We start from the raw sequence: 26,243 nt of genomic DNA on the forward strand, positions 1-26,243 counted from the left end.
TCAGTCTGGCTATGCAAAATCTGTCCTTCTTTAAGCCAGTAAGTCTGTAATTTTTCTTTCCTTATTTTATCCACTTAGTATGGACAGACTGAGTCCTGCCCTCTGGTGAAAAGGTATAAAACAGGACACTCATCCAGTGCTGTCTCCTTCCTCCAGCGTCTACCCTTTCCAGTATCTGCCTGTTTGGGGAAACTTTCCAGTGTTTTCAGGCATTATGTTTACATTCTATCCATACATTATAGTTTTTATCTATAAGAGGGTTGGTCCTGAAAGGAACCCTAACTAGAATTCCACAACTTTACATTGAAAAGAATTTCTTATATTACAAATCTTTAAAAACACAATTTTAGAACACTGTTTAATCATCATAGGGTTGCAGAATAATCTATTAGGTTGAACAACATGAAATCACCATCATTGCAGGATTGGTGTAGGGACAGTTTCATATGATTCAACCTAGTAACTATGTTCTCCTCTATTTATAATTAATTCTATCACTGAATATTTATGGGCATATTGAGTTGCCTATATTTCAAGTTATTTACATGCTATAGAGTCATAGAAGCAGAAGTCCTGGGTCCAAGTTTATGGACATCCTTAAACTTATTGAGTATAATTGCTGATTTTATTATTTATTAATATAATAATGTGCATGCTAAGTTGCTTCAGTCGTTTCTGACTCTTTGCAACCCCGTGGACTATAGCCCACCAGGCTCCTCTGTTCATGGGATTTCCCAGGCAAAAATATGGACTGGGTTGCCATTTCCTTCTCCAGGGGATTTGCATGACCCAGGGAGTGAACCCGCATCTCCTGCCTTGGCAGCCATGTTCTTTACCACTAGCACCATCTGAGATGCCCAATGTAATAACACATGATGAATTATACTTTTCTGAAATGGTTGCATGAATTAATGACCTCTAAAGTGGCATCTGTCCTAAAATTGGGTAATGCAATTATATTTAAGCTTTACTTTTTTTTGTATTGTTTTTTCATTAGCAAAAAATATTATCAAGGTTTTTAACTGGAATTGGGCCTTGTGTTTGTTTTCTATTTTCTACATTGCATATATTCATTGTACTTGTCAGATCCTATATATTTTCTCTGGATATTGCACCAGAATATTTTAGGGACCCTGGAATATTTCAGATTTTCATCATCAAATTTCCTCCTTTATGTATATTTGAGATATCAAAATCTACTTAATTTTAGGAAACTTTTAAGATGGTTTCTTTATATGAGATAGGAAAAATTTTAAATGTGTTTCACATTTGTATTAGTGTATAGACTAAGCAATAGGAAAAAGAAGTAAGCCAGTAAGTTTTGCTTGTTTGAAGGAAACATGGGCAATATGTTATGTAATACTTATATGTATTACTCATGCCTATAGTTATGTGCCCTTAAGTGTTTTAGTATGAGATGGCAAAAAACTACCTGAGTGAGAAAGACAGTAAATATCCTGTGTTTTAAGTTATTTAAATTGTATAGAGTCATTGAAGTGGAAATCCTGGGTCCAAATTTATGGACATCCTTAAACTTACTGAGTATAATTCTGCTATGTAGCAGAAGATAGAAGAACTAATGCCCATACACTAAGGTAGATCTTTCATGTCAATACAAACAGGGGATTCAGAATTCTTGCTGTGGGCCTACTGTTCTGTGGAATAGAGTTTAGAATGCCTTATTGAGTTTGTCTGTTTATCATGTTCTGAAAACAACATGAAAAGATAGATTGATAAGTCTCATTTAACCCCTGAAAGAAAATAAATCCAATGCAATGACTAAATAATTGCATTATGGTTTGTAACACAGTAAAACACATGCTATTAACAGCAGTTTGTGCTTTAGACACATCTCTGCTAATTAATTTGTTTATTTTGCAGGAAAAAAGTCAATTGAAAGCATGAGTTATGGCCCCTAAACACTATACGGGGAAGACTAATTGGTCTAGGGCTCTCTTTTAAAGAGTGAAAAATGTGCCCCCAAAGAATGTACTATTATATCACAATTTTTTTTAAAAAGTAAGGCCTCCATATATCTAGATTTATGTCAAATTTTAAGAATGCCTTAAAACAAGGCTGACAAATACCTATGGAACATAAGAATCACTTCTTGTATAATATTAATGTCAGGCATCATTATTAGATCACTTTGTTCTTTCCTGCTGAACTGAGATATAGAGTGAAATCCTTTAGATAGAGTATTTCAAGGTGTCATTGCCAACCAGATAGGTAATGTCATGAAAAGGAGACTTTTGCCATGCACATCCCTTTTACTAAACAACTTATCCCAAGATAATAATCTTACTTGGGCATTTATAGTGAAAAAAAATGATTCTGATCACAAGATACAGGAAACCAATGCAAATTACTTTATGTAAAAATTTTTTTTTCCATTCACCTAGCTACAAATTGAGATTTATTCCAGTTTCAGCTTTTAATAAACATTGAACTTTGAGCTTATTTGAAGATCAAGGTCTTCAAATAAGAATATCAAGTATCTGTCTCTCTCCTTTTCTTTCCTCCGTGGTGCGTTTATCCTCAGGCATGCTCTAAGTGTTGATAAGAAGCAGCCTCACTTACATCAGACCTGCTGAGGAATCATCAGTTTTTGTCCCAGTTGTTCAGAGTAAGTCCAAGATATGTTTCTGATTGACTCCTTTTGAATCTGTCTTTCATTGCTCTGAGCAGAGGGATGGAAAATGTTGGTTGGTCTTGACTGTATCACCTGGACCAGAGGTAGAGAGGAAGCACTGGCCTGAGCCTCCACTCAGCTAAATAAACATAGGGGGATGTTATTCCCTAGCACTGGTTGAGCCATATTAATGCAGATAAATGCAGGGAAATAAAAAAAAAAAGCAGTATCTACTGTACCCTCCATTCTTATTTTACTTTACTGCTCTGAAGATTGAGATAACAGTTGTATTACTTAGGAGAAAGGCTAAATAAATATAATACAGAGACCCCAGAAGACACTGGCTCAAAGAAGTGATAAAGTCAGTTCATGGTAATAAGCGGGTTCTGATTTACAGAGTCATCAGGAATTCAGGTTGCTGGATGCTTTTTTGTCATCTTCAATGTAAGCCTTTAACCACTGCAGCCTAGCTAGAAGGGAAAAGAGCTAAAAGTATCTAGATTATTTTTAAGTCGATGACCTGGAAATTGCCAACTACATTTCTCTTTATATCCTTTTAGTGAGAACCTAGTCTTCGGTTTACACTTTGTCATGAGGGAAACTGGGAAATACAGTCTTTTAATGGGTGGCCATGTGACCAGGAATTAAAAAAAAAAAGAATAGATTTGAGGGGTGAGGCACAAGGAGAGAGGGGAGTAAACATCCTGCCATACATAATGTCTTATATTCAGAAGACCCACTAGTTCTCTCCTTTTTCTCTAACACGGTTACTTCATATAGACGGCAGTAAAACTTATTGGCCAAAACCAACTGGACAGAATAGATGAAAAAGATAAGCTAAGTCCTTTACTTCAGCTGAATTATGTTTCCTGTAATGATCAGTCCTTATTCTTCTGCATCACTCATTATCTCATTATTTAGCATACATTTTGTTTGCTGTAGCAAAATTGGAATAAATTATCTTCCAGAATGGCAATGGCTTGTCACATTCTAAAATGATACAAGATTAAAAGCGAGGAGATTTTAAAAAATATTTTCTAGGCCACTCATCCCATTGTACCACCTTGAGAAAATTTCTGAGCCTTACCCAAGTATAAAAAGAAGCTGTAGAAGAATATGTTAGCTGAGGTCCTTACCAGATTGAAAAGATTTTATACTATGTTTGGAGTACAGATTCAGATGAAATTCTCATCTTCCCCAAATATCAGGCTTTTCCCCCAATAAATGTGAATTCCTCCTATATACCCCAGTTCACAGGTTTTTGAGATAAAACTTGGTTGCCTAGGACTTTGGAATGAATCACCAATATGAAATTAAGCCAGCCATAATTGACAGTAAGGTGTTTCTAACTGGAGGACAGGAAATCTTCTGATCTCCACAAGAAATCAACAAATGCCTTGAAGCCTGAAATTTGACAAGATATAAGCAATGTTTTAGCTATAAAAGTATAGTGTTATTAATGACCATAAAATTACTTAGTCCTATTAAAATCCAATGAAAGTATCTGGTCCGATGACTTCCTAAGGGTGAATCACACATATTAATGATCCACAGCATGAAATACAAGATTTTACCTTTTTATTTGTTCCAGAATTATTGCCCTTTGATTTTTAATACATGTCCTTTTGTTCTCACATTAAAGGATAAGTTAAAGGAGTATCGACTCTTGTCATTTTAACTCCTCAGAGTTAATGTGGTCTTCTTTTGCTTTATTAATGTCTAAGCTGAAGGTGGCTGCTTTGTACTTCCAAGGTTGCCTTTGAGGGTTTATCCCTCAGTGGAAACATCGTGCTTTCCTTTATTACAGCAGTTGGCTGGAAAACCTCTGTCGATCTGTGACTATTCTGAACTGCTAGACTGAAATACCATTTCCAAAACTATAGCTCTTCTGCTAAACAATTTTTCTAGGAATGATGCCATATCACTAGCTACTAGCCTTTGCCAAGAGCCAATATTCCTTCAATGGCCCTACTCTGGGAATGATACCAAATGATGGTTCAGGCTGAGGGTAGGTAGTAAATCAGCAGTAAAAGCTGAAAAATACCCCAGCTTTTAATATCCTTTCTCTTTTTTCCAGATGACCAGCCTATCTCTCTCACCTTCTGCTCCTGTTCATGAAAGAACTCCTTTTCTCCCCTGCATTTGTGATTTGATAGCTGAAATTTTATTTTACACAATCTTGCTCAATTGTGAGCAAGAAATTCACACCTTTCAAGGCTAATGCAATCACATTTTCATGTGACATAAGTATCCAGTCTCTCTCCGGCACCCACATGCAAAGGTGTGACGGCTGATAGATGAGGATTGTTTGTAGAGTGAGAAATGTGCTGAATAGAGTGTCAGACCGGAGAATGGGAGCCAAGAGAGGATTTCAGAGCAGCAGCAGAAGGTATCTTCAGCAAACATCCATTCAGGATGAAGGCTGCCTTCTGGTGTCAGGTTCCAGTCTTTCTAGAAGCAGAGGCAGTAGATCTGTAAGTTTCTTGGGATGGGAAAGCCTGAATTGGTTGCCTGTCCTTGAACATGTATTAAAAATATGAAATTATCCTTGGAGGTAATAACTATGAAGTGCTTCTTGGATGTGGAAGTTTAAGTCACTGCTTCCATTTTGAATTCCTTAAAAAACAAACAACAAACAAACTTCCTTTAGTTGGATAAAATGCTTTCTTTCTCTCAAATCCTATTTTCCTTTCTTGGTTAATCATTTGCCTGTCTTCCTTCCTCCCTCCCTTCCTTCCTTTTCCCTAGTCTACCTTTTCCCTCTCCCCCTCACTTCTTTCTTAAAATGTACTTGCCTGGGGTAAAGTTTTTTGTGTACATGAGGACTCAATGTTTGTCCTTAAGCCATAGGTTTACTCTTGGGCTATTTCCTGATTTACAAGCAGAATCATGTTTTTTCCCCTTATAAGAAAAACTCATGTTTAAGAACTGACACATCATCTTCTTGTTTCAGGTATCATGCCTTGCTATTCTCTTATATATCTTTGGGTAGTTAATTTAAAAACAAGCAACTAGCCTTGCCTGTAGAATTTTCCACTGTAGTCTCTCTCCTAGAACAATGGTAATTAGTAGGTGCTCAACAAACTTTTTTTTTTTTTTTTTAAATAGGGATCCAGATGTCAAGCAAACACACCATAAAGCTAAGAAGAGCAATAGGTTTCAGCACTCTATTGCTTTGACCAGGATGGAGTTCTGAGTCTTCTGCTCAGCAGATGCTTACAAGAAGGTATACTCAGGAGATCAATTTGGCTTTCTGTCTTCTTGACCTCTGAAATGTTTTCTTACAGATACAGTACTTTCCCTGTCGGAATTTTATTCAATATTATATCTTTGTTTCTACTTTAGAAAACATGCCATGTGAATAATGATGCCTCAGGCAAAGAAATTACTCCAGCAGTTCAGTTTAAACTCAGGACAAATCCTGCCCTCACTTGCATTTGCAATTTGCCACACAGTCAGTAAGAGCCTTGCCCACACATGAACTGACAGAATTGGGGCTCAAAGGTTAGCAATGATTAAAATTTAAAAGTCCATTTATTCATTTGCAAAATATTTGATTCAGTTGCTTCTGAAGCAGAATCCTGAGTTGCCTTCCCCTTGCTGCTCACTATAGCGGCATCCAACTCTGAGGGGGGCTCACATCTCTAAATGCCCTCATTGTTCAATGGACAAAACCAGACTGTAAGGTCAATCTCACTGCCTTAGTAGAGTAAAACTTAGAAGTCAATGATTCTCTAACCATCAAAGAGAACTTAAATTCAACAAAATTTTTTAAAAAGTGGTATTGTGTGAAATTTTTGGAAAATACGATTATGGTGAGGGAAAAAACGAAAGGGGTATAAAAATCACTTTATACTGCAGAGATTGTAATTTTCCCAGATTAATTTTGGAATCTTCAAATAAAAATTGCATTTTTGGGGGGAATTGACAAGGCAACAGAAGTGGCCTTTTGTAGTGGAAATAAGCACCCAAGACTTTTTTCTATTTTATAATTGATTAATACAGAATAAGTAGGAAAAGATGTTAGGGAACAATATGATAAAATTATTGATCATAAGTAATAGGACAATTAAAAAATGGTAACAGAAGAAGGTGCATACATTCAAATACCAATAATTTGCCAGTTTACGGAAGTAGCATCATTTGTAAATTAAATAGCAAGCCTCATCACGCCTCTAAATGAGTAATGAGAGCAAAAAGGAAAAAAAAAAAAAAAAGGTCCATGGCACCACACCCTTTCAACATGTAGCTCTGGGAGAAAACCAGACTGGCGACCTGTGTCTGGAGTATGTACTGAGTGGAGCTATCAGGAGGCAGATGGACTTTAAAATTTCTCTTTTGCAGATAAAAGGGGCAACGATCCTCCCTCTTTTAACCATAGACGTGGAAAATGGCGAGCAAAGTTTGGGCTTCGTCCCTTGCTTTTCACCATGAAATAAAAGTCTTAAGCCTGTAACTCTCCCTGTCCCAAGGGAGGGAGGAAAGGGAGGGGGAATAAGCGGCGTGGGTGTGGGGTGGGTGGGCAGAACCACCGCAGAGAGGAGCTGCGCGAGCCTCCCTCTGCGGGGAGGGTGTGGATCCGAGAGCAAGCCAGAACAGGTCCGCGTCCTCGCGGCCACTGCCGGCGGTGGGAGGGGCGCGGCGGCCTCTCCGCGGGCAGACCCGCGTGCAGATCGGCTGGGAGCTGCCGGCGAGAAACTCCCGTGCATTCGCCGGGAGCTGCTGGATTTCCACGCCCTTCTCCCGCTCCAAGCCAGCTTGAAGGAGCGGTTTCCTCGAAGGAAGGTACAGAACGGATCTGGTGCTGGGAGCGACTCAGGTGTGCCGGGGGTGGGGGGTGGGGGCGGTGGTTGATGTGCTTGTCTTGTTAGCCCCGGGGAGCTCCGCAACTCTTTGAGCGAGACCGAAGGAGGATAATGGGTTTGCTCCAGCGGGATTCAACCCCTGGTGGGTCGGTGATGGTGCGTACTCAGGGCTCCGTCATTGCACAAAGTAGGGTGGTCCGAGGGTCCCCCAGCCTTCGGCCAGTTAGAGACACCCCCTTTCCCAGCCCCGCCCCCTGGTGGCTGAGGCTGGATTCAAGAGGTTCTGGTCGGTCGGACGGAGCAAAGCGGCTCCTCGAATCCTGCTCCCACTTTCTCCTCCTGGTCACGGGTAGGTAGGTTGACTCTCTGTCTTTTCTCCAGCCTCCCTTACCTGCATCTCTTGCTACCCTTTGGAGAGGATTCCAGACCCTCCTGGAGATTCCAGCCTCACCCGGGTGGGGGCTGCGAAGTCCAGCTGGGTTTGAGGGTCAGTCCTGGCGTGACTCTTCCCTGCCCCCTACCATCTCTTGGGTCGTAGGGCGCCAACACCGCCGCCCCACTGTCTTGCTCCCACTCTCAAGGGACGATTACACATGCCGGTGGGGTTTGAGACGCGCCGTCAGCTTGAAAAGGGAGATTTTGGACACCTGGGTTGGTGGGGCGGGGGTGGGGGACGAGAAACCCGGGAGGGTTAGGGGCTCCACCTCCCCAGACCACCGAGGGGATGAGGGGGCAGGTCGGGGGCGTGGTTGCCATGGCTCCCTGGTAGCGGAGCTGGGGGAGCTAGAGATGCCAGTCACGGATGGCCCCTTCTTCCTCTTTGTGCCTCTCTCCCTCCCTCCTTTTTTTGAGTGAGTGTGCGCGTGGGGGTTGGGGGGAGCGGGGAGAAAGTGATTAATCTGGAGAGCTGGGACTGGAGCCGGGAGGCTGGGGAACGCCAGCCAGCCCCTTCATTCCCACTCTTGCTCACCGCGAGCCTCACTTTCTCAGCCGGGGGCCGGACTGAGGAATTCCTGCGAAAAGCCAGGGGCTGAAGAAGCCGCCACCGCGAGGGCTCAGGTACCCACACCCCGAGTGGCATCCTTGGGTGGTCAGGCTGTCAGCCGGAGGGCGGGCGGCGAAGGGGTAGTAGGTGAGCTACTGAAGGCAGGTGTGTAGTGACAGCAGGGCGACAAGGCGCGGAGGAAGACTCGGGTTCAGCCAAACGCGAGTGGGCGCCGGGGTTCAGCTCCGCCGGGGTGGGTGGGGGGCGGCTCCCAGAGAGTCCCCAGAGCTGGCAAGTGGTGCCAGGGCATGCGCGTGCGCGGTGGCGCGCTCACGGAACGCCCGAGGTGGGGGGCGCGTTTGCGCGTGCGCGCGGAGGTGGGCAACTGGTGAGCCACCTGGGCTCGGGCAAGGCAGAGTGTCTCGCTGCGCTGACGTGGGCTCGTAGCTCTGAGATGTGTGGTTCTGGGCGAGTCGTTTACCCCGTGCCTCAGTTTCCCCTTTTAAATAATAGGGATGGTATCAATACCTTCCTTTCGGGTTTTTGAGCAAGTAGAGTGAGATCATTCCGGTAAACAGTTTAGCTCAGCGTCTGATGCGTAATCAACACTAAAGTTATGGTTGCTGACCCCGTTTCTGTTATTATAAATTAATCCTCAATTGAAGTAGATCAGGCGTCTTCTCTTTTCTCTGCATTTTTACTGAAGGCGAAATACTGATTTCTAATTTTGGAGACCATCGATTGACATTAGTATTACTGTCCAGTCCATCTTCTACAAAGCTTTGATTTCCAGCAGATTGGAAGACATAAATTAACCAACTGGATGGAGAAAGAAGCTTAGAAAGCTGTTTAGGGAAACTTTTAGTAACAAGAGAACAAAAAATTGTTGACTTCCCTGCTTTGTGTGTAAAAATGTTTCCTCTGTCATCTGCTAATGTTGCAGTTGGCTTTGTCTTAATTTCATTATTTTTACGATGGATCACCCTGTGACTTTCAAAATTTAACTTGGTTCTAGAGTCTAGTGTATAATGGGGATTTCTATTTTATGGCCTTAAGTATTGCTGTGGATTTCCCTCCAATAATGGCAGAGCACATAGTGTATAACCATTTCTCACAAACTCTTGAATATTGTCAGTGAATAAATGGAGACAAACGGTTATTTCTGGGCAGGTAAGAGTACTGGCTACCACAGTTCATGAAAATCTCTTTCCAGAAGTGTTTCTACTCTTCACTGCAGAAGTTCGGGACTGTGATGATTAATGTATGTTTTCCAGATTGTTCTCTGTTGCACCTAATGGGTCCTTTTCTTTAAAGATAAGGCTATGGATGTTTATTACTGCTCTTGGTTGTATAGGTGCTCCAACATACCCAGTAATGAGGAAGTTAATGTCCCCTTTACCTAATTACAGGTCTGCTAGAATTTGATATTGCACATACTATATTTATTACCTTAAAGTGAATCCATCTCCTTAAATGAACTAGTATTAAATTCATTTAAAAATTAGTTGCTTTTTAGAATATTGGCATATTTTGATGGCTCTCAAGCAAGTGAAACCAGACAGATGTCACCATCACAAAGCTTCTTATGACTTTTACAAAATAGAACTCACCTAGGAAAATATTTGCTGGATTGGAGCTTGGTTTTTATAATTAGCTTCTGAAATCTTTGAAGATTGAAGATTGTTTGACCCAAATTTGCTTTTCAAAATATTTTAGACAGACTCATTTTTTTATGGGGAAATTTAAAAGTAATGATTTAAGGCAGATTTCAGATTCTACTAATTTTTATCTAATAAAAGAAAATTAAGTCATAGAACGTGGCTAATGGCATTAGATTTGAAGAAATGAATGTCAGGAAGCCCTGTATTAGTTCATATAGTAGAGTATTGCTTCAAGTTTGACTTTTGCAAGACAACCAATGCCCTCTTCTTCATAGTGAATATGTCATCTTTAAAGGGTACCTTGAGGAATTACTGTGACAGCTTGCCTGAAATTCATGTGATCATTTACATATTCTTTCCCAGGAGCATTGGCATTAAATGTTCCATTTATTGGAAATTATTTTGCCCTTTGATTTATGACAGCCAGCAGTGCCATAGTGTCTAATATATTTTAGAAACAAAATTTAGCTTTTTACTATTTTATATTTTCCCTAAAAAAAAAAAAAAAAGTCTAAAAAGTCAATCTTAGATTTTGCACCTGGAAAGCTGAAGTTAGGCTGAAGACAAAGGGTAACAGTAAAAAACCATGACAAATCCAGATTTGGGGAGCTAATTGACGTGCTAAGGTATAATCTAGAGAAACAACGTATCTCTGTACCAAGGCTATTTTCAGTGATGTACTGTATTATTTGATTCAATCAGTGTTCCTTGTTATTTTTTCAAAACGAGACCAAGAATACTGTATTTTCAATTATGAGCATTTTGATTACAGCTTCACTCTAACTAACTGATTCAGTCTGAAGAGAATGCAATTATTATGGTGATTTACATACAATATGCTAAGTTAACACAGCTAATGAGTGAAAGCATAATATTCTTCCTATTCATTCTTGGAAAAATATTGTGCTAAGCATTCTTTCAAAGAAAAGATTACATTATTCTCCAGCATTTATGTCTACCTACAGGTAAATTTTGGCACTGAGCCATTTTCTCTGCTTTTAAAATGGAATCTCTCACATTTTGGAGATCCTGTGCCTCTCCCCACTTTTGCGGGGGAGGAGGCTGGGGAATGGAAACAATCCTCAGTTTAATTAGCTATGGTGATTTCTCCTTTCTCTGCATCTTTGTTGGGGGAAAGATTCTGTATTTTCTAATTTTGGAGGCTGGTTAACACCTTAAACATTACTAATTACTGCAGTTTATTTTATGTGTGTCGCAATAGTGTAGTTGGTTAATTATAGCTTTCTCATTAGCACCATGTAGAGAATAATGAATTAACACATCCCTTTGATCAAAAGAACATCTAAGTTTATCTTCTGAGAATAAAAGTGTTATTGTGTTACTGAAAGTCACTATAATTTTCCCAAGAAACAAATTGGTTGGAATTCTCTAGCACTGGAATAAGAAGCTTGATGAATGAGGGAGTGGAGCAGCGGTTGCTTGGCAACCTAACATTATTCTGCAATTTCTCCTGGTATATTTATCCAGTAAACTAGAAAATTCTGTTTTGTTAACGAATGTTTTTAGTCAGTGCACAAATAGACCATAACTAATTGAGATTTTATGTATTGTGGATTGAAAAAATGGTCTTGCTTACCTTCCCATTGTGTTTAGATAATAAAAGTACAAAAAGAATATTGTTTTCAGTTTTTAAATTTTTTTCTGTAAAAATTTTTACTTAATTTTCACATTAGTTTATTACTACCAAAAATTGCAACTTGTTTACCTCTTTGGAAATCACATTAGGCGTATGTGTGTGTGTGTTTGTGTGTGTGTGTACATGTGTGTTACAGTTGTGTTTGTGTACAATTTTTCAGTAAGAATCAGAAATAAATTTTGAACTGTGGTGAATTCTTCAGAAGTTGTGATTTGCTGGTTGAGATGATAATTTGGTAAATTTAGGGAGGCATAAACATTCAATCCAAGTGATTCCAGGAGTTGATAAGAATAGTAAATGTGCTGAATGGCTAATACATAAATGCAGTCTGTTCTTTGACCAGGGATTTTTTTTTTCCTGGTGGTCTTATTACATTCCCTCTTCAGACGTCTGAGTACATCTCATTTCCTCTATAGTTGTGAAGTAGAAGCTTAGTAAAGCCAGGCATTGCCCATCTTCCAATCCACCTCTCCCTAATTCCAGGGACGACAGTGTACCAATTTCCTGTTTAACCTATGAAGTTTAGTCTGCATCACAATTCCCTTATCAGATGGCAGAATCTTTTTGAGGCCACATGCTTCATTTTACTTATCTTTTAAACACTACAGGTTCTGTCACAATGGGAAGCAAACAGGGTGTGGTAGTTATTACATAAATATCATGGCTACAAGAGTCAGGCTGCCAGGGTTCCCAATCCAGTTCTGTTAATTCCTCAATGCGTGGTCCTGAGCAAGTCATTTTAACCTCCCTGAAACTGATTTCGTCTATGGAGATGTGGCGTACTATCTATACCCAAACCAGTCAGTCCTAAAGGAAATCAACTCTGAATATTCATTGGAAGGACTGTTGCTGAAGCTGAAACTCCAATACTTTGGCCACATGATGCGAAAGGCCAACTCATGGGAAAAGACCCTGATGCTAGGAAGGCAAAAGGAGAAGGGGGTGGCAGAGAATGAGATGGTTAGATGGCCTCACTGACTCAGTGGACACGAAACTGAACAACCTCAGGAGACAGTGGAGGACAGAGGAGCCTGGCATGCACAGATTTGGACATGGCTTAGTGACTGAAAAACAACAACAAATCCGTACCCAGCTCATGTGTGTTATTATGAGCGTTATATGCAGCAATCTATGTAGACAACTTACTAGAATGCATTAAGCACTCAATAAATTCTCGCTTTTTTATTATAATAATTTTTATTCCATGCTCAGTGTGTGAATGGATAAAAGATAGACACGAGTGTGTCTATGTATATGAATAAGTGTGAACTTATTGATGGCTCAGCTGGTAAAGAATCTCTCAAACTCGGGAGACCTGAGTTTGATCCCTGGATTGGGAAGATCCCCTGGAAGAAGGTATGGCAACCCACTCTAGTATTCTTGCCTGGAGAATCCCCGTGGACAGAGGAGCCTGGCGGGCAAAGAGTCAGACATAACTGAGCTACTCAGCACAGCACGGCGCAGCACATCATGTTACTACTAAAATCATGGAACATTGTTGATACCTACATCAATTAGATGTACATATGCAGGTAGTGATAGTTTCACATGTTTGACAAATCCTGGGTAGTAGTTTTCAGGCTTGACTGAAATGAGAATCATCTAGAGAACTTTTTAAAAACTGCCAACCCAGATAAATTAAGTAAGAATTCTTGGAAGTGGTGAACAGGCATGTGGATTTTTTAAAAACTCCGGTGAAATAGTAATGTCAGAGTTGAGAACCACAGCCTTAGATTTGGGGAGGTCTTCTATAACATTGTGCTGGCCTGAGGCATTGACTTACAGTTACCTTGGCATCATGAAATGAGGTTGGAGAAGAAGAAAAGCTCTGACAAACCTCTGAGGTTTTTCTTACTAATCCCTTTGGTTTATACAGCACTTTATTCTCCAAAGAGCTCAAATGTGCTTTTCATTTACTATGTATTATTTCATTTTTCAGCCAAGTGTCCCTGTGAAGATGGTAGGAAAAAGTCATTATCCTGATTTTGCGGATGAATGGAGAGGGCCATGCAGAAACTACGTGATTTGATTAGATTCATATATTTAGAACAATCCTAGATATCAAGATTCATGTCACTTTTGGGTTCCAGATAGTTCTCAGCTTTTGCAATGAGATTTCAAATGAGGGAGAGAAAGTTATTGTTTTTAGATTAATTAATTGTGTAGGAAAGAGTTGTATAGATGAGAATTTCTATGTTTCTTGATATAATTCTGCATTATAAGGAAAAGCAGATTTTTTTTTTTTTTAAGAGGCACTGTAGTCTATTTTAGATCCAGCCCTATGTCCCTTGGACTGAACCCAGCCTACATATGTGTTTTCTTTGGCCTAAGACATATTTAGAAAATACTTAAGCCAATATTTTAAAGCCAGGGATTTCACATAAAATTCGTATTTCTGACTTATCTTGAGAAACATGATGATCTTGCAGTATTGGACTTGAATGCCCTAGTAGCAGGGTACCATCCCCTAGAACAGGGTAGCATGTTCCCTTGGCAGTGTTAAAGGACCCAGAGTTTTTTTTTAATCTCCTCTGGGTAAAAGTTGGCACTCTCTTGCTTTCACTTGATTTTTTTTTCTTGTATATAAGTGGTACCCAAATGGGGCAATTGAAGGGAGTTTAAAGAAGAGACCAACCACATCTTTTGGGGCAGAGTTGAGGCCAGCCAACAAGGAAGGCTGCTGAGGCAACCCTGGGCTCTCACTGCCCTTAGTCTAGAGGCATGACAGGAGAAAGAAGTCACTGAAAGAAGTGGGCCATAGCTCTGGGGAAGGTTGCCGACAGAACCTGTGGTTTTAGAGAAACATAGCCATTGTCAAGTCGCAGGACACTGGTCTTCTCCTACCCCAAGATCTCCTGCTTCCTCCCAGTGGCCGTACCCATCAGCAATCAGAGGACAAAGGAACCTGGTCCAAATGATCTGCTGCAGTTGGTTCCCTCTGCACAGAGCAGCCTGGAGGAAGGTGGAGAGTAAATATGAATCTGGAGAGCTACTGAAGAATATCCAGCACACCCTGAAGGCTTCACATTTATAGAACCTGTATAAGGGGGGAGAAGAAAACCCGAACTGCCAAAAGCGGGACAAAAGGGAGAATCCTGAAATCTGCATTCAAGGCCATCATTTTCTCTTCCCCTTTGTTATTCCTTCCTCTGATCTTCCTTCTTTGCCCCAGGTGGGCATGCTTATGGCCAGAAGTGGGTTTCAGCTGAAGCTTCAAACTTCAAAACCAACTTACCCTTTCCCTTGAATTATCTCTGTCTTCCAAGAGAAAGCTGTAAAGCACAGTGACTAATGCAAAGAATGGATTCTAGCTTTTTTGGTAACAGGTTTGCATTTTTAACAGAGGTTCCTCTCTAACAAAAGCTTTTGCTGTAAGTGGTGATTTTAACCCTAGGGATTATAGATGTGCCCAAGAAGTGGAGATACCCTCAGATAATACTCTGATAGCCTAAAGTCATTGTGACCTGGATATTTGGATCTCTGAAGGGCTCCCTCTCTGTGATGCAGTGTTATCAGGATAAAGAAGATGAGGAACTAGATAAGGGGTATATTGGTAGCATCCTGATATGAGAAATTTGTATTTACCCTGGCTAAGGAACATATTTCCAAAGTAATAGAAAGTAAATTGGTGAGAAAATTTTGGAGATTTTTAATGATTTGTTGCTATTAGAGCCGACTGTGAATTTAGTTTGTTACTGTGTAGAAGACCACTAAAGAAAGTGATGTGACAGGATATCAGCTTACTATGGGATGTCTTACATATTGATGTGTTCAAAGAAAAACACATCTCCTGTGCAAAGGTTCAAGGGGAAGACAAGTATTGACCTTTTCTGAGACCCTTGACATTCAACACAGCATTTACATTCATTTAGAAGATTACTGCTGCATATTTCTATTTAAAAAAATCATTATTTGAGTACTTTAAGGTTTTGACAGAATTTTCCCATATCTAATTTGACGTTTTCAATAACGGGGCAGACAAAAAGGGATAGGTTGTTAGCTCATTTTATAGAGGAAAAAAACTGAAATAAGGTTGAATAGTGGGCTGGGCAGTGGTGAAGCCAGATTAAAAGTGCAGATACCGTCATATGTAACTAATACACTCTATGGCTTTTAAATTTCTTTCTTTGAAAGAAAAGAGAAATATTGTATAACTGATTTGTTTTTAAAAAGCAAATTCAGAGTTAACATATAAGCTGAGGGATGCAAAGAGTCTAGGGGAAATACTGAAAAATTCACCAGTTTTCTGTTCAAGGTTGAATATAACCCTACCCAAAGATAAGGAGATTCAATTTTTTTTATAGCTTCCTTAATTCCATTATACATTGACTGATTAAATGATTGATTTATTGGGTATGCTATGAAATATTGACAGTGACCAACATTAAAGGCTTTTATTGAATAACTGCTTTGTGCTAGAGACAGAACTGAAGCTATGCCAGGCAAGCAGTTAAATTACCTGTCCCTTACTAAATGTTTATGATGTATTTTATAATCTCTGCATCAGTGTTTTGAAGAAGTTACTGTTATGATAATATTCATTTAATGCTGAGTGTCACAGACATAGGGTGTCCTTGTCCAGGGTCACACAACATGACTTGGAAGTGGCTAAGCCAGTACTCCAACTCAAAAGTATCTAATCTCCAGCCTCAAGCTTTTAACTACTACACTGTGCTGCCTTTGAGTCCAGCAGACCCCTCAACACCCCATCTTAGTCAAGACTACTGTAACAAAGTACCGCAGAAGGGGAGGTTTGTAAGCAGTAGAAATTTGTTTCTCACAGTTCTGGGGACTGGAAGCCTGATATCAGGATTCCAGCATGGTCTGGTTCTCATGAAAGCCTTCTTCTGATTTGCAGACTGCTGACTTCTCATTATACCTTCCTGGTGAGAATGAAAAAAAGAGTTCAAGAGTTCTCCAGTATCCCTTTTATAAGGGGACTAATCACATTCATGAGGGCCCCACCCTCATGATCTAATTCCCTTGCAAATGCAACACCTCCAAATAGCTTTTCATTGAGATTAGGGTTTCAACATATGAATTTGGAAGAGACACACATTCAGTTCATTACATAGCCATTCTCTTCACTCTTGGACTTCATTTCCCACCTGGGCAATGCCCATGGTACCGGCACCCTGGGATAAGCAGGATTCTCTAACTATGGTCTTTGTCAAGGGCCATCCAGATTTGCCTCTTCTGTGTATTATTTTGTCATATGGAAAGTATATAATTAAGGGCTCCTCCTAAAGTATTATATGATATTGAATGCTAATCCTCAGAGTGGTGGCATTTAAAAAGAAGATTTAAAATTCTTGTTGCCAAGATTTGCTATGAGACACTCCCATGTGGGTGAGACACTCTTATGTGGGAGATACATTGGGAGAGAAAGACATTTGTGTTTTCTGCAAAATCATGTCATAAAAGTGTCTGATGTCTGAGTCCTCTTAAACAGTGTCCTGGGCACCAGTATATGTAAAAATCAACCTTTACCCTCACCAAAGCTTTTGCTTGCCTTCATTACCATCTTTTATTTCTTGGCAGAAATGTTTCTGATACTCTGTAATCTCAATATGCATAGATTTCCCTCACATCTGGGTATTATATGTAACCAATTGCATTACATGGTTGGCATTTCCACAAAGGTGTATCTGCCACTCCAGATTAAGATAGACATAGTTGGCAATGGCAGATGCCATATCCCAGGCTGGCTGTTTTTGAAAATGACACCTATCATAATGGTGGCACTGTCTTTATTAGCAGCTGTCAATTAAGATAAGGCTTTGGAGGGAAAAATCAACCCTATTCTAGGCATGGTCAATATATTTGGGAATTTTGAGAGGTATTTGATTTTTGGGGTATGTGGTATTTAGAAAAATGTTAATTTTTTAATATGCAAAATATAAATAGCATTCTCGAACACTGACTCCAAAAGACTTTTTTATGTAATAGATAGTGGGAGAAATGTGTTTGCTTTCTGCTTTGTCTAGACAGTAGATCCCATTTCCTTGGACTCTATGGAATGAATTTGCTATAAGGCTTTTGTTTGATCCATGACTGCTTCTTTAGAGTTTAACACTTGGCTCCTTAACAAATGCGTTTATTTTTGTATTATAAATTCAGAGACTTTGTAAACTTGTTCTGTACAATGCATCTAATGACACAGTGGGGAAATAATTTATTCAATTAAAATACTTAAGGCATTGTTCAGTGGCAAAGAATTGAAAACATTATCCTTGGTGGCAAGTAAAGAAAGAAAAACAATAATAATTTTACTATCTATAGACTGCACCAGAAGGAATAATAGACTGTTTGGGTTGTTCATTATTGTTCACTAATTTGAGACATATAGTATTTTCCGGAAAGGAGATCTGAGTGAATGGGTAAACATAGAAAGCCAGAATAAAGGTGTTTAAATTTGACCTTGACCCTGCTTCACATTGTGATCTCCAGCAACTTTCCATGGAGCTAAATTTCAAAGGGTCTCAAGAGACCTTTTTCCATGCATACAAGTTTCTGCATGTAATTGATTTGGGCTGAATAGATTCTGAACACAATTGATTTGCTTGAAATAATGCTAAAGGACCAGGAATGAGCAATTCAGGTGCATCTCATGTGAATCAAGTTCAAATAAATTGGATTTGACCTTAATTACTATCCCCTCAAAAAAGGAATGACAGTCGTCAGGGTGAATACCATCCAATTATATATAAAAATTGATATGAGTTGTTTGAATTGGAAATTGACCTCCGTACACAAAACCTTTTGAAAACTTGGTTTCTACCTTCTATTTTCCTGTCTCACCAGCTGTAAACTGAGGATAAAAGCATTAACGCACCCTCCCAGTGGCAGTTAGAGGATTAATGAGCTAATATTTGTAAAGTGCTTTGAAGATAGAAGTGCCAGCTATTATTATTACTAATAAACCATTTTTCTCCAGTGTAATTTTGGACAGCAGCCATTAAAAACCCATTACTGTATTTAACAGTAAAACAATCTGCTACAGCCTAGTATTTACTGCCTCAATTGAGCATGCATTCCACTTCCTTTGCCCCTCCAAATTCTGAACTGATGAGGAGGGACAGGAAGGTGTTTGTCATCATTTCCCAAGTTCATTTCAATAATGGGGTTTAACAGACTGGATGCTTCTGGAGTAGACTCCTTTGATTTTCTCCTCCAAAAACGAGAATGTGTTCTTAATGGGAGGATAATTTGGCTGCACATTTGGTTCTGTGTCCTATGAAAGGAATGGAAGCCCTATTCTTGATTTTTATTTAGCTGGATTTGCAATGCTTTTAGTATGTTTGAAGATTGCATTCCAATATGTTCTTGGTTCTTTAAAACTGGTTCCATAAATGAAACAAGATGATGTGGGTGGCTGTAAGTGTATACGTGCATGGGGTGAGCAGAAAGGTGTGCACTGTTCACAACTCAGTCTAAAACTGAAGTGGAAGGAAGACTGAAGTAATTATGCAGCTACTCCAAGTACATACATATTTAAAAGATAAAATTGGAGGAGTAATTTTTATTCTGTAATTAATGTATGCTATTAAATCCTTTCAATCCCAATTTATTTTGACCTGTGTAGATGTCCTAAAATATTGAATGATGCATTCAGTATTTAATGGTATTAAATACTCATTTTATCCATACTGTTTTACTACTGCAAATAAGACTGAAAATATAGATCAATGACTATAGTGATACGTATTCATTTAGAGTTTACTTATAGCTACTTCCAGTATTTAAATCCTAGGCTAGTATCTAAAAACTGAAAAAAAAAAAAAAAAAAAAGCATCATAGCAACCTAAATCTTTGCAAAGATTCACCAACTGCAAAAATTTTATTATGGAAATACCTGCCTTATTCAGTGACTGTTTACTTTTAATTTAGAACTATCTCAATAAGTTCAACTGTTTTATTTTAGTGGATGACAAAGTGTAAACTGCAGTTTAGAACAGATGAAGGAAATGTTGCAGATTCGTTCACAGACAAAAGAATTCACAGCTAACAATCTCTTCACCAAGGGAGGATAGAAAGATTAGAAAAAGACAAGTCAGAGATTATGGGTATATGGCTGGTCCTGAGTCAGTAAGAAACCACAATACAGTTTGAGATAAAACAGAGAAACATTTTTATGTATCAACTATGGGAGTAGAGATCGTTTATCTGAAAATCATCCAAAACCCTCTTAACTAATGATACAGCTGCTTAAGAATGTTAAATATAAAACAGCAATGATAAAACCTCCAAACCTTTTACAAGATATTCTTCTAGAAGCAGTGCACTGGTAACTATCCAAGGTACTGTTGTTTGCAGATAAGATTTCATATCATCCACTGCAAGGGAATCATGGTGCATTTTTGTATACTATTACTATCACTTAGGGAAACTGTGATTTGTAAGTACCATCACCATTCCACTGACTTCTGAAATTGAGTTCATGTTATTTTCATCATTTCTTTTTTGAATTGTGTACTGGGAATTCACCATATGTTTAAGAATTCAGCAGATATGTGTTTTGCGTATGAGATTACTGGGGAAATGTGCAAGCTGCTTATTGTTGGGAAGAAAAATACCTGGAGGCTTATGTGTAGCTAAGAAGGGCAATGATGAAAACTGATTCAGAAATGGGATCATGTATTAATAGCAATTTGTAAAATGTGAAGGGCCATTGTCCAGTTTATCTACTGCTACATGGTAAACTAACCCGTAACTTAAACAAGTTAAAATTCCATTCTATGAAATCTCATGATTTTGTGAGTGATTTCTTCAGCTCTGCCGCATCACAGCTGAGGTCACATGGTGATTTTCAGATGGTTGCTAAGCTGGGCTGGTGGCCCCAGGATGGCTTCGCTTGCATGTCTCCTGCTTTGTCCAGTTGCATTGAGCTCAGTTGGTCTCCTTTTCCTTTTCATGTAGCCACATGGCCTCTTCACCAGTCTCTCCAACAGGTTGTTGGACTTTACATGATGGTTCAGGGCTCCAAGAGCTCAACTTAGAAAACTGTCAGTATTGTTAAAATCCAGCCCTGGAGCAACGCTTCTACTGTAATCCATTGGTCCAAGCTATCAAAGACCAACCCCTTTTCAAAGGGAGGACTCCTCTAACTACATTGCTGGAGGATTCTAGTAGACAGGATAGGAAGAAATTCTGTAAAAAGTCATGCTCGTAACAGAATTATCAATCCTACTGTGACACGGTTTACTCCATACATGATTGATTAGAAAGTGGAAGAAAATGAACAAGTAGAACCACTCTCTGTCCCAAGTGGACACTCCATTCTCTTCCTCATTTCCTAAATATCTTAAGTCTTCCTAAATACCTAAATATCTTCAGCTCAGAAAGAAACCTGACTTTGAGAAGGAAGTATGACATAAGGATGAATGTGGGCTCCATGGAAGCACCTATGGTTTTGTCTGGAGAGAGAGGCTAGAACTGAGAGAAAAGAGGGGTGAGTTGGCCAAGAATAGTTTAGGCTAAAGATTCTTTAGTGGGATGGGCTTTTCTGGTGCTTTTGTCCTCTGATCCACTTACGTTTATCCTTAACTCTTTTCCTTTTATGTTAGAAGTGGTTTGGGTTTGGGAGAACCAGGAGGCTCTTCATCAGAGTCAGAAGGGCCAAGGTGAAACTGGAATGCCAGGAATCAAGGAGACTACTTAGGTTGTGCAAACCTCCAGATTTGAAGAGGGAAAGAAAAGGGCTGCTCCATTTCCTTCTATTTGTCCATTACAGTCACAGATGGAAAAGGAAGCAGGCTTCCTGGCCTGAAATGATGATTATACATTTGGATGCATCCCTCCTTTACCTGTAACTTTCAGAAGCATGACTGTAATGGGAAGGTGCTAACAGGTAGCAAGGACCATTATTCTTATATCTTCTGTCACAGAACGAGAAGCAGGTGAAGAATATACAGCAGGGGAGCTTTCTTGGGATATTTGTTTCTCTTCAGATGGTCACTGAGAGTAGCTAAAGAACAGCTACCACCATGCCTAATGCAGGTTCATTTTGTGTTCTCATTGCTTCTCTATTTTCTCAAAACTTTCCATCATATTCTTCCTTCTATAGCATGTCATTTGTCTCTAAGTGCTTGGAAACCACGCATGCTATTTTTCTTGCACCTGTGAATCCCACCCTTCTGATAAAAGTGAGTTGATGTGTTTCTCCTGAAGTCTTGCTGAAAGGTATTGCACCATATTTTTCATATTTCAAAAATTATTTCAACAGGCAATGTGTAATGTACATAACCCTAAAATGCTGTGCTATGGTGAATTTAATTCTATCCTGGTAATGCTGTGAATTGTCTTTGAATGAAAGACACTGTATAGATATATCATTTAATTTGATACTCATAACAGCTAGTTATTTACACAAGGTATGTATTCATCCTGTTCAGAAAGTTAAGGAAACTCTTTAAACTCATATGTGTGAATGCAGAACTTGGACTCAGGTTGTCTGATTTTGTCTCAAAGGTCTTTTAATGACAAATCATTTGTGACTGATAAAAAGGTTTCCTTATTTAAGAAATACAGATTTTCTGAACAGGTTTCATTTTTCGATGATATAACCTGAAGCCTTATAAATGTTAAGTTCTGCTCTCTTGGATTTGAGGGAAAAAATGAAACAAATGACAGAAATTGGTGGTAGTTGTAAGCTGAGGTTTCTATAATGAGCTTCTATTTTAAAAAATGATTGGGACTGCTGGAACACAAGCAGTCCTAGGTTTCCCTGTAGTTTCTTTTGATATAGCAAAATATATTTTTACTGTAGCTGAGAGTGTCTTTTCTCTCCTCTCCCTTTAGCAATTTGCCATTCTCTGTCCTCTGTATTCTTTCTCTACTTTAAACAACTGTAAAACTTGCTTCAGCTTTCTTCTTGACACACCAAGATTTATTTCTTTATATAAGCCATTCCGGAAAATTCCTTGTTCAGTCTTCTAATCACTAGACCATGGCAACCTTTCTCTCACAGGATTTCTGCCTTTTATTGTCACCCTTCTCCACTAAGACCTAAATGTCACAGTTAAAATCCCCTTTCTCGCTTGTCACTTTTGACCACTATGTCACTTACTTCCTAAAAATTCCCCCCGGCTCCCCACTGCTTTGACCGCCAAGTAACTGTCACACTTGCTTTCCACATCCAGCCGGACTCAGCCTTCATGATTCCCTCTATTTTCCTGTATCCTTAGAGACCCTCTCCTGTTACTGAACAGCTCGCCAGTTCCTGTCTGTCTTCTCAATACATTTCCTGCTCTCCTTTCTTCTTAAAGTTACAGGTCACTCAATAATCTCCAGCTCTAAGACTGTACTCACTGAAATGTAACCATCGTCGCAGTTTTTGTCCTATCTTTGTGCCATCTACCATAATTCACGTACATTTTTAGCTAGCTCATTCTAAAGACAATGACTGAAAATGGAAATTTTATTTCATTGCTATCAGTGAAACACCACCATCAGGGGAAATAATGAAAGGTGCAGACAAATGTAATACAGTGAAAACAACACAAGGTCACTACATTCCAGCAAGATCCTGTTGCCTGCTGAAGGCCTCGGGCTTCATTCAGTCCTGCTCCTTCTTTATGAAATAGGTTGGTAGGTCTGTCCGTCCGGTCCTGTGGCGCCGCGCCCGCCAGCCATGAGCTCCACGCAGTTCAACAAGGGGCCCTGTACGGGCTCTCGGCCGAAGTCAAGAACCGGCTGCAGTCCAAATATGACCCTCAGGAGGAGGTGGAGCTCTGAAGCTGGATTGAGGGACTCACTGGCCTCTCCGTTGGCCTGGACTTCCAGAAGGGTCTGAAGGATGGGATCATATTGTGCACACTCATGAATAAACTGCAGCCAGGCTCAATCCCTAAGATCAGCCGCTCCATGCGGAAGTGGCACCAGCTAGAAAACCTCTCCAGCATCATCAAGGCCATGGTGAGCTGCGGCATGAATCCTGTTGACCTGTTTGAAAGGGGGAACTTGACTCAGGTGCAGGCGTCTCTTCTTGCCCTGGCTGGGAAGGCCAAGACAGAGGGGCTGCAGAGTGCTGTGGACATTGGCGTCAAATACTCGGAGAGGCAGGAGCGAAACTTTGATGATGCCACCATGAAGGTGGGCCAGTGCGTCATTGGGCTCCAGATGGGCACCAACAAATGTGCCAGCCAGTCCGGCATGACAGCTGACGGCACCAGACGGCATCTGTACGACCCCAAAAACCATATCCTGCCCACCATGGACCACTCGACCGTCAGCCTCCAGATGGGCACAAACAAGTGTGCCAGCCAGGTGGGCATGACGGCTCCAGGGACCCGGCGGCACATTTACGACACAAAGCTGGGGACAGGCAAATGTGGTAATTCCTCCATGTCCCTGCAGATGGGCTACACACGGGGTGCCCACCAGAGCGGTCAGGTGTTTGGCCTGGGCCGGCAGATATACGACCCCAAGTACTGCCCTCAAGGCTAGTGGCCGATGGGGCTCCGGCAGCTGCTGGAGATGGCCCAGGCCCAGGGGAGCCCTCAGAGTGCCCTCCCTATTACCAGGAGGAGGCAGGCTACTGAGACACCCGTGCGGGCCATCTCCCCACATCATCGCCCCATCTGGGTTTTCGGGTCTTACTGTGTTTTTTGTCTTGTTTTTCTACATGTCTGAATGCTGCCAGGTGAGACTCTGGGGGAAAGGGGTGAAGGCCATGTCCAGATACATGTGGGGTGGGGGGGTCCCCACCAGGGCAGCTCCAAGCATCAGGTTTCCCAGTACTTTGGGCCAAGCTGTTAGGGGGAAGAAGAAACCCAGGCAGGGAGGGGAACTGGCCCCAAGTGGTTCCCAGTTACGTCTTCCCTGCTTCTCTTTTCTCTGCCGATCAGTTTGTGGTTTCTGTACCCACAGAAGTTTCAGGCAGTTTTAATGAAATGAAAATACTTTTTGTTCAGGGGAATGGTGGCGGGGGGTCGGGGGGGGATGCTGAGAGAAGGTCAGGCCACAGTCCCAAAATACTGTGGGCCTCATGGGTTTCCCTAGGACTCTCAGACCACCAATCCTGGGCCCTCCCAGGGACCCAGTGGGGACACTGAGGCCCAGGCAGGACGTGGAGTTCTGAGTGCTTGAGACAAAGCCAGCCTCCACCCCCCACACTTGTCCCCACTCCCCCACCAAGTACTGCACAGGGACCCCCACCCAGAGGTCCCCCCAGGGACCAGCCCCTGCCCAGGAGCCCTAGGACCAAGAAATAATGTGAAAATACCAACTGTGGACCAAAGTAAATAAAACCTCTTTTTGAAAAAAAAAAAGAATGGAATAGATTGGTAAAGTTAAAGTGCTGGTAATGATGTATTAGGACCTACTTGAGCCTTTCAGGTTTCTGTAGTCAGAAGGATTAAAAGACAAAGGATGTTCACTTACATCATGCCCAAAGCCACCTTCTAAGATCCTCTCAGTACTGAGAGTACTATTCTAGGACATGCAGCCGAACTTCAGGAGGGTAAAAATATCCCTAAGAAAAATTCATCACAGTCCTGTTCTCTCTTCATTCTGTTTCTGCATTTAGTGTTTATGTGACAATTTAGGAAGTTCTTACTGTGTGGAAATTACAACGTTGAATAGACAGATTCCAAGATGAGTTAGACACAAGTGGTGGCCTGAAGATGCTTACAGTTCAGTTCAGTCGCTCAGTCGTGTCCGACTCTTTGTGACCCCATGAATCACAGCACGCCAGGCCTCCCTGTCCATCACAAACTCCCGGAGTTTACTCAAACTCATGCCCATCGAGTCAGTGATGCCATCCAGCCATCTCATCCTCTGTCATCCCCTTCTCCTCCTGCCCCTAATCCCTCCCAGCATCAGGGTCTTTTCCAATGAGTCAACCCTTCGCATGAGGTGGCCAAAGTATTGGAGTTTCAGCTTCAACATCACTCCTTCCAATGAACACCCAGGACTGATCTCCTTTAGGATGGACTGGTTGGATCTCCTTGCAGTCTAGAGACTCTCAAGAGTCTTCTTCAACACCACAGTTTAAAAGCATCAGCTCTCACATCCATACATGACCACTGGAAAAACCACAGCCTTGACTAGATGGACCTTTGTTGGCAAAGTAATGTCTGCTTTTCAATATGCTATCTAGGTTGGTCATAACTTTCCTTCCAAGGAGTAAGTGTCTTTTAATTTCATGGCTGCAATCACCATCTGCAGTGATTTTGGAGCTCAAAAAAATAAAGTCTGACACTGTTTCCACTATTTTCCCATCTATTTGTTGTGAAGTGATGGGACCAGATGCCATGATCTTAGTTTTCTGAATGTTGAGCTTTAAGCCAACTTTTCCACTCTCCTCTTTCACTTTCATCAAGAGGCTTTTTAGTTCCTCTTCACTTTCTGCCATAAGGGTGGTGTCATCTTCATATCTGAGGTTATTTATATTTCTCCCAGAAACCTTGATTCCAGCTTACGCTTCTTCCAGCCCAGCGTTTCTCATGATGTACTCTGCACATAAGTTAAATAAGCAGGGTGACAATATACAGCCTTGACG

General features: G+C 40.7%; 1 protein-coding gene and 1 pseudogene across 12 annotated transcripts in view; both read left to right on the forward strand.

The window, feature by feature from the left end:
- Positions 1 to 5,839: 5,839 nt before the first annotated feature.
- Positions 5,840 to 26,243, forward strand: part of CHL1 (cell adhesion molecule L1 like) — a 223,156-nt gene continuing 202,752 nt past the window's right edge. For 4 of the 11 annotated variants that reach the window (XM_043442802.1, XM_043442813.1, XM_043442812.1 and 1 more), the window contains exon 1: positions 7,186 to 7,417. The gene's annotated coding sequence lies outside the window, so the exon portion shown is untranslated. Of the gene's footprint in view, positions 5,859 to 7,185; positions 7,452 to 7,693; positions 7,791 to 8,310; positions 8,497 to 26,243 lie in introns of those variants that run through there. The other 7 variants (XM_043442804.1, XM_043442811.1, XM_043442803.1 and 4 more) reach the window with 5 other exon arrangements.
- Positions 23,373 to 25,004, forward strand: LOC122424708 (annotated as a pseudogene). The gene has a single exon (XR_006264500.1). The product of XR_006264500.1 is annotated as a calponin-2-like (transcript).

The sequence above is a fragment of the Cervus canadensis genome, chromosome 22 (genome assembly GCF_019320065.1).
Source record: "Cervus canadensis isolate Bull #8, Minnesota chromosome 22, ASM1932006v1, whole genome shotgun sequence".
In the NCBI taxonomy this organism is placed as follows: Eukaryota; Metazoa; Chordata; class Mammalia; order Artiodactyla; family Cervidae; genus Cervus; species Cervus canadensis.